Here is a 9,791-nt window from a genome sequence, read left to right as displayed (position 1 = left end):
TTTATACTAATATCTCCTTTTTTCAATCATTTTTAAAAGGCAAATTTGAAAGCTCTACTTGTTTACAAATTATCAATGATGGGATCAAAATGTAGTGTAAAAATCTGTAAAACATTAAATATAATGGGAATTACAGATTGATTATGTCAAGCTGATTTCTGAAAATAAATCATCTTAGGAAAGCTTTAAAAACAAAAGAAATGAATAACTAATATGAGATCATGAATACGTTTATTTGCTTTATTATGATAACTTTTTAAATATGTATTTTAATTCCATAATATCATTTTGTATACCTTCAATATACATAGAAAAATATTTTAAAATGAGCATTTGATGAGTTCTCATGCTGAAAGACAACATAAGTGAGCTGAAAATTAGTCAGTACTGTAATAGTATTTATGGCTTTCTGCTTCAACTTTGTCCTCAATCTTCCTTATAATCCTTCTGTTATCATTTTTAGCAATTCCTCTTATTTTGCTTTTTGGCTCTTTTAGAACTTATGCACTATCCTAAAACCTCTGACAAATGTTTTCACTAAACCAAACAAACAAACAAAAAATATTGTGATACAATAATGTATTGATCATGGCCTTTAGGTGTTGCAAAAACTATATGTACTCAGCACTGTGTTCATGTTCAGAGTCACTGCAGCTCCTTTGGCCTTCATGTGAGAAAGTATGGATACACGCTATGAAGTTAAAAAAATTACATTTGTGTGGGGTCATTAATGACTGCTTTTAATGCATTGAGCAAATCTGTAATTTACATTGTTTTTGAGTCCAATCTAACAGCTTCCCTTTAGCCTTCATGTGAGCAAAATTATCAGGTTGATCTGCAATAAAGGAAGGCCCACCGTAGGGATTCCATGGTAGATTCTCTCATACATTCCACTGGATCCATCATGAGTTATAAATGCTTTAGTTTGTGGATGACCTAAGATTAGATGATTTTTTGAAAAAGTATGCATTATAAGTCTTAGAACTAAAATGAGCAATGTACAATATGAGTCAATGAAACAGGCATTGTTCTCTAGATCCCAAATTATTGTAACAGTAAAACTGCATTAAAATCGGTTTCAGATCACAAAGGAAGAAGCACCAAGTCCTCTGGGGGAGTAAGTAAAGGCTACACATTAAGACATGGTATGTGACTTGAGACTTGAAGAATTAATACAAGATTGTCACATGCACAAATAGAGAACACTGTGTATAAAGATAATTGTGTATCACCCATTTCTCATTACCACCCTCCCCCAAAAATGAAGCAGCATGCATGCCAGAACTTGTTCTCCTAGAGAAATGATGAAGTCACTGAGTTTGATAGGGCACAGTATCTACTGCAGCAGGGAGTGGAGTGGTGGTGGTCCTTGGATAGAGGAAGGACAGGCCACACTCCATCATGAAATGTATTACCACCACTCCATGATAAAGATAGGGGATTTACTCTCATAGAAAATGAAGCAACTGGTAATGAAAGAAGAGCTGTCATTTTTCTGTTGCATTTGTGACATCTATACATTAGGAGAAAGAGTAGATATGATGATTGAATTAGGAGACAGACAACCCAGAAAATTATTGAAAAACAATTTTGTGAAAGGTAACTACACTTGAAATAAATAGTTTGTTTCTGGCCATAAAGAATGTGACTGTGCATAATAAAATGTTAACCCCTTTTAGTTTATTATATTTTTCCTAGGACTGGAAGATACATGTAAAGAAGTCAGATTTTGTTTTTGACTTTTTAAATGATAAATGGTGAATCAATTATTATTTCAACAGCGTGTCTTCTGTTGAACCATTTTCATCCTCACATGCTGTCACCCAAGTTTTCAATATTTGATCCTCAGAGTCTTACTGAGAAGGTGATTCTGGAATACCCACTATATTGTTGAATATTGGTACTAAGGTATCTGATTTCCTGTGATTAAATTTCCCTAGAACTGTATAGATAAGGGAGCCTAATGATGAGAACACGTGGACACATAGAGGGCAACAACACACACTGAGGCCTTGCAGAGGGTGGAGGGTGGGATGAAGGAGAGGAGCAGAAAAAATCACTAATGGGTACTAATGTTAATGCCTTTGTGATGAAATAATCTGTCAAACAAACTCCCATGACACAAGTTTACATATGTAACAAACTGGAACATGTACCCCTGAACTTAAAAGTTTTAAAAATGAATGCACCTAGTTCTATGAGTAAAATTCAAATTATAGCATGTCTGTTAGAATTCTAAAAAGATTGAGATCTCCTAGTCAAATGCCTTCCGTATGGCTAATAAGGAAATGAGGACAAGTTAAGTAACGAGAACTATTAGAAGACTGAAGTAAATAGAACAACTATATTATCTTGACTAATTTTTATATTGTCAAGTTAAATGCAATCATGAGGTTTCATTTATAGTGACTTAGAGAACTGTGAGAATTAATTAAAACTTCAAATATTTAAGTAATTGTTAGGCAGACATAATCCTAGTATAAAGAAGAGTAAAAAGTTACTACTAATGGTCTACACTTATTTTATTAATGTATTTAGTACATACACATTCATCTTACAAATTTAATGCTAATCTTTTCATTTATAAAAAAATGAAATGGGAGGGAGTTTACTTATATTCACTTCTTCCACAAATTAGAGTCTTATATTTGATAATTTACTAAAAATACAAATCTATGTCATCATCTATGTATGAGAGATCCATTAATCTACTTAGAAAGTACATATAATTTGTTTCTGATTACAAATTATTAAGCGTTTCTTCCAATAAAAAATTGTAAGTGATATTTTTCACATATATCGAGAATATTATCACATTTACTACCACTGCAAATTCTTTAAATGTAAAAATACTGATTGGCAGTTTATAAATAATGGGGCTGTTAAAAAACTTCTAAAATTTTGATGATGCTAAATTTTGTTCTGCTGACTGTTAACTCTTTGACGGTATACTCTACAGCATTGACAGATTCTGTCTACCTTAAGGGCAGGATTTGATCCCCCTCTTTTTTATTACATCTTCCTATCAGATATTGGCCAAGTCCAGTCCACCAAGGCAGTTTGGTTTTTCTGTTTCTCCAAATCTACGTGGCTAAGTGGGTACCTAGACTCGGGGTGGATGAGTTTGAGCTTCCTTTCTCTTAATAGCCCTCTGAACAATACACTGAATAGACCTATTTCAAAATTACGTTAAGTAAAGAGGCCCAGATAACATGGAAAGCTGAAACTCCATGATACATTTCCATTTTTTTTTTCAAACCTACTTATTGTTATTGTGCTAGTGAAGTAACACATAAAGTATAACTCCTTTCTGATAACATTTGTAGTATGTACAGGACACTTAGGAATCCTATAAGTTATAGAATTGAATGGCAGAGCAGGATTTGGTGATATCTGTTACATGCCTCCACTATCATGATAATAACAAAATGCCACACTGCACCTCCTATTTATGTATTTTTTTTCTAATCGCAATGTTAATGGCAAAGTATTATTAATCAACAACACTCTTTGTGCTATTTTATCATCTGTCATGTATGTTGTTCTTAAACTGATATCTTTTTGTGGGAATCAGGAGGACCAGAGAGAGACCTTGGGATGTATACAAGAGGATATCTTTATTGAGTGCACTCAGTCACACTCAGCGGACTTAACGTCCAAAGATTGGGACCCCAATAAAGACAGCACTTGACTTTTATACATACTTTCCAAAAGGGGTGGGCTAACCTGATGCAGGCTTACAGTGGAGCAAAAGCAGGGATACAGAGGGAGAATAATTGATCAAATTGTGACAGCTCATAAGTCAGGATAACCCATGACTGTTGCTGTGCAAACTAGATGTCTGTTATCTAGGTTTTGCTCAAAACAGCCTTGCACTGGTATACCTTCTAATCTTCAATATGGTGTCCAGACAGCTGTAGTTCAGGCCTGCTCAGGCTTGTCGTGACCTTCACTGTATATTTAGACAAAACAGGATACTTGAAGCTGCTAGTTACAGAGAACAAAAATCTATAAACTCATACCATAAAACAGAGGACAATTTGTTTTTTTCTCCCTATGTTGAAGGAGTGCTGGGAGAGTCTCTGGACCACATTTTTTTGGTGTGTATCCTGGCTTTTTAGATAGCATTACCAAGACTTTCTCTGGGTCTGAACTTCACCCATTGCTGCCTCTGGGACAAGTTGGTCTAATACAGGAAAGCTTATTTCTCTTTTTAATTTCTTTCTTTCTTTCTTTCTTTCTTTCTTTCTTTCTTTCTTTCTTTCTTTCTTTCTTTCTTTCTTTCTTTCTTTCTTTCTTTCTTTCTTTCTTCCTTCCTTCCTTCCTTTCTTCTTTCCTTCCTTTCTCTCTCTCTCTCCCTCCCTCCCTCCCTCCCTCGCTCCCTTCCTTCCTTCCTTCCTTCCTTCCTTCCTTCCTTCCTTCCTTCCTTATTTCCCACCTTATCTCCCCCTTTGATGCCTCCTGTAATGGAATTTAATGGAAGGCATCACTATCTTTTGGTTCCTCATTACAAGTCAGTTCTTCCCTGTTTAGTATGGGTTGATACTTGTTTAGAGCCATCAGTCGAGTGGAGGTGGTTCTGTTAACTATGGATTCTATGGTTGATTGGATGCTTCTGATGAGGAAGGGTAAAAGGCAAGGGAGCATTAGGCAACGTTTTAATACAGCCAACACCCTCCCTTATGTATTAAAACCACCAAAGAATGAAAACCAACCTTCTAAGAGGGAATCTGGAGACCATCCGAGTTCCAGGTCTGAACTGGGACGTGAGCTCTCTTCCACATCCTTGCAGTTATTTCTACGATGGCTTTCCTGTTATGATTAATTTCTAGGCAGCAATTCATCAGGCTCAACTTTCCACATACTCCTTCTTTCTGGGCTAGGAGGTAGTCTGAAGCCAGTCTATTCTAATAGATGGTGTTCCTTATTTCTGTGGTGTGATGGGCCAGCAAGTCTAATACTGCCTGTAATCTTATGATGTGATTAAGCATGTAAATAGGGGTACAGTATCCCCTGACCTATCTTGTGTCTAGGTACCTATCATATGTATGGTACAATAAAGTCTTAACTACTGTGTTTCTTATCCGTGGAGTGTGCATGGAGTGAGGGCATCCTAATATGGGTCCTCCTCCTTCTAGCACAGATATGGGGATCAGCACAACAAAGCAAACGGTAGCATTCTTATGGCCTGCATTGGCAGTAAAGTCACGTAGGTATTTGGTTAAAGCAATAGCACAAGAGCAATATAATGAAAAATACAAAGAAGATTAGTGGGCCTAAGATTTCTGGCCACATTTACTCATTTGATGATGATTCCTCAAGCTTTGGCCATACATAGACTAGTCAACTCTTGGTGTGACTAGAGCAGGGCTTGCTCTTTTCTCAAGCTTCCAGACTTTTTTCATGACCATACCTAAAGCCTGCATTTGCCTCCTTTAAGTTAGTTTTTGTAGCTTATGGAGATTACCTTTAATCTGACTTATGATTGGGGGTGGCCGGCCGAACAAAATCTCACAGGGCAAATCCCCAGTGTGGTTTGTTTCGTGGGGGTGCACCTGACTCAGAGAAGGACCATGGGCAAGACCTGGTCCCGCCTCAGATGAGTTTTCTGACAAAATTTCTTCAGCAGCTGCTTGAGTGTCTGATTCATGCTCTCCATCCTTCCTGAGTTCTGAGGCTGGCAGGCTGTGTGCAACTTCCATTTTATTTTTGATAGTCAAGGTAATCCTGAACTATTTCAGCCACAAATGCTGGTCCATTATCTGACCCCAAAGTTGGGGGCAGTTCAAATCTGGGAATAATGTCTCTTAACAACACCTTGGTCACCTCTCATGCTTTCTCTGTCTGGGTGGGGAAGGTCTTGAGCCATCCTGAAAAGCTACAGACAAGTACCAACATGTACCAATAGCCCCCTGCTCGGGGCAATTCGATGAAGTCCATAAGCAGGTTTTCCCAGGGCACGGCTCCTGTTTCCTGAATTCCCGGGGGCTGAGTGGGCCCTTTTTGGGAGTTGTTGTGAGCACAAGTTAAACACTGTTTACAAATGGCTCAAGTAATAGTGGTGAGCCATAGCACATAGAAATGATGCCCTAATCATGTCTCTAGTGCCATTTTTCTCCTGTGAGTTCCTTGGTGGAACTGTTTTACAAATCTGGGGGCCAACATTTCAGGTATGGCTAACCTCATATTGGAGAATTTCCACCATCCTCCTTCAGTGTAATTCCCATTTTCCTGGGCAAACCAAACCCTTTTATTTGGAATGTAGGTTGGGGGTCCCTGGACCCCAATTTCCGGGAGGAGGGGGCATAGCTAAGGCTTCTTTTTTAGAAGGTGGAGTCGCCATTGCAGCTTGCTTTGCCTCTTTGTCTGCTTTCCTGTGTCCTTTAGCCTCTAATGTTCCTGCGTTTTGTCTACATTGCATTACTGCTACGTGTTTGGGAGTCCATACCACATCTAAGAGCCATAGAATTTCTTCATTGTACTTTATTTCTTTACCTCCAGGAGTTAAGAGTCCTTTTTCTTTGTAAGTAGCCCCATGAACATGCAAAGTGGCTAAAGCATATTTAGACTCTATGTAAATATTTGCTGCTATAAGACCTCTGCTTTCTGAGAGGAAGTTCCTGTAGACAAAGACTGTGGCTCTACTACTGAGTCCCAAGTCACCACTGCATACTCAGTGTGGCAAACTCCTCTAGTATGAAGCTGCTCCCATCAGTAACATATTCAATGTCCAGGTCTCCGAGGGGCCGGTCTGTCAAATCTCTCTGGCTTGAGAACACTTCATCTACCACATCCACTCAGCAATGAAGGGGGCTTCCTGACATTGATTCAATGGGGAGCAAGGTAGCTGGGTTTAGGGTATTCACAGTTTCTAAATTTATGCAGGGATTTTCACATAGGAGCCCTTTTTATTGAGTTATTCTCGGATTTGATAACCAATGCTGCCCCCTTTGGTCGGTCAAAGTTATAACTGAGTATGGTAACTGGATTGTCAGTTGCTGTATTAAAGTCAGTTTATTAGCTTCCTGTGCCAGCAAAGCAGTGACAGCTAGTGCCTTAAAACAAGGAGGCCATCCAAGTGCCACAGAATTCAATTGCCTGGATAATTGTGCCACCGGGTGACGTCATGACCCTATGGCTTGAGTTAGAACTCTTATGGCCATTCTCTTTTGCTCATGGACATATAAAAAGAAAGGCTTAGTTAGATCTGGCAGTCCTAAAGCTGGAGCGTGAGTCAAAGCTTGTTTGATTTCCTTAAATGCCTTCTCCTGGTCGGCCTCTCAGAGGAAGGGCTCCTTTTTCCTGTCTTTTTGGCTTCATATAATGGCTTAGCCATAAGCAAGAAATTTGGGATCCAGATGCAGCAGAACCCTGCTGCCCATAGGAACGCTCTTGTCACCAGGTGATTGGAGTAGAAAGTATATAAACAGCCTGCTTCCATTTGCTACCGAGCCATCTTTTCCTTTGGCTTATATAGAAGCCTAAATACTGGTCACTTTTAGGCAGATTTCAGCCTTTTTCCCTGACACTTTATATCCTCCCTTCCATAGCAGGTGCAGGAGATCTTGGGTCCCTTGGAAGCAGTCTTCTCGGGTTGGGACTGCTAGAAGAAGATCATCAATATACTGGAGCAAGACACAGTCACTATTCGGTGGGGTGTATGCTTTTAAGGTCTGAGGCCAGTGCCTCTTCAAAGATTGCAGGAGAGTTATTAAATCCTTGTGGGAGTCTTGTCCAAGTGTACTGTGATTCATCTCATTGAAAAGCAAAAATAGACTGATTAGTGCAAGCCAGAGACAGAAAAATGTGCCCTTTAAATTTAGGACTGTAAACCCAGTGGCCCTTGCTGGAATATGTCCCATTAAAGTAGATGGGTTTGGCACCACTGGGTGGATGGTCACCATTGCCTGATTTTCCACACACAAATTCTGTACTGGTCTATATTCGCCAGATGGCTTCCGCCCTGGCAAGAGAGGGGTGTTCCATGGTGACTGCCATTTGACTATGATTCCATTCTTATGAAGCCGCTCTAAGTGTTTGCGGACACCCCGTAGGATCTTGGGGAGTACCGGGTACTGTCGGACCAGAACCAGAGGTGCTCCCAGTTTTAACCCTACCACCACTGGTGCCTGACTTACAGCCAGTCCAGGTGGCATACTTCAGCCCAAACTCCAGGAATTTTAGTAAGCAACCCATGCAATTCATTTACTGCTGGTTCCAGAGTCCTTTTTACATATACTCTCTATTCTTCAGCTTACAGAACAGTAAGGGTTAACATTATAGTCTCTGGGCAAGGTAGGTATAAAGTTACATTCCCTTTTGTCCAAAATATAGTCTGTGCCTGCAGTTTTTGAAAGGGGTCTCTTCCCAGCAAAGAAACTGAAAAAGTTGGGAGGTATAGGAATTCGTGTTGGACTTCTCATCCTCCTATAACACACCTCTTTGACCAACAGGTGGGCCTCTTTTCAGAGACTCCAGTGCCTCCTACAATAGTTGCACAGTTCTTGGATAGTGGCCCTATAGGTTGGGTCACTACTGAGTGTTTACCTCTGGTGTCTACCGTAAAGTCCATTGGCTGACCTCTCTCTTCTAATCTGATGTGGGCTCCTCCGGGCCCAAAGTGAAGCAACCTGGTCTGTCCTAGTCCTCATATCCAGTCTGATCAGATCAGTGTCTGATTTCTCCTGGGTGTGGCAGTCCCCAACTGGTGGCCTTACTCTACCATGGCCCTGACCCTTCTCCTTGATATTATTCCCTGGGCACTCATCCTTCCAGTGTTCTTGTCTTTTGCACCAGGCACACTGATCTCTTTCCAGCCTCGGTGGGCTCTCAAATCCCTGTCCATACTGGCCTCTTCCCCGCCCACGTCTGTGCCCACATCACGACCCCTTGCCAAGCCAGCTTCCCTCCCTGTGAGGGCTGCTGCCAGCAAATCAGCCTTTTTCTTAAGCCTTCAATGAGCCTCCTTCTTTGCCTCCTGATCTCGGTTAATGTACAACTGTGGCCACTTCAGTTAGCTGAGTAGCATTCATGCCTGCACAACCTTCCACTTTCTGCAATTTTCGCCTGATATTCCCCTGGGCCTGCTATACAAATGCCTTGTTCACCATGCGCTGGCCTCACTAAATCTTTTATAAAACTGACTGGGGCTTTCAGCTGCGCCCTGAAGCACCTCTGAGATTTTCCATAAATTGATTGCCTTCACTTAAACTTTGCAGGGGTTCCTCTTGGTATCTGGGCAGCTGCTGTCGTTGGGCTGCCTCATTTGGATCCTATGGGGGTCCTCTTGTTTCCCAAGGACGTATTTGCATAGCCGGAACACGACCTGACTGGAGACAGCTTGCTTGATTATCTAGCATTTCACCTTAACTTCCTGGAGCGAGCGCTCAGATTTTTCCATCTCAGCAGAGACTGGGGGCATGTATCCCTTTGAGCTTGACTCCTCAGAGTCAGTAACTCTGGGTAAAGGGGGGTAGATTGGAACATATGGAGGAGGGGTCTCTTTTGCCTCCAGTGGTTCTTGCAAAACCGGTTTTTCCTGCGGCTTTCTTTCTGTCTCCGTGTTTGCCAGAGAAGCTTTCACTCTCCACTCAGCTCCTGCTACAAGCTCCTATGACTTTCTCTTTAACTCTGTGTTTACAGGTGAAGCTTTCACTTCGTCTTTGTAGCTGCCAGTGCAGCTGATTTCTCTGCTCCACTGCGAGCATTCCGCAATAAGCTGCTAAACAGGGCTGCATTCGGCCATGAGTTAGTATAAGGAAATATGGTCTGAACGCCATGACTGTCCTCCG

The sequence above is a fragment of the Theropithecus gelada genome, chromosome 5 (assembly GCF_003255815.1).
Source record: "Theropithecus gelada isolate Dixy chromosome 5, Tgel_1.0, whole genome shotgun sequence".
NCBI lineage: Eukaryota > Metazoa > Chordata > Mammalia > Primates > Cercopithecidae > Theropithecus > Theropithecus gelada.
This window is presented reverse-complemented; position numbering follows the sequence as displayed.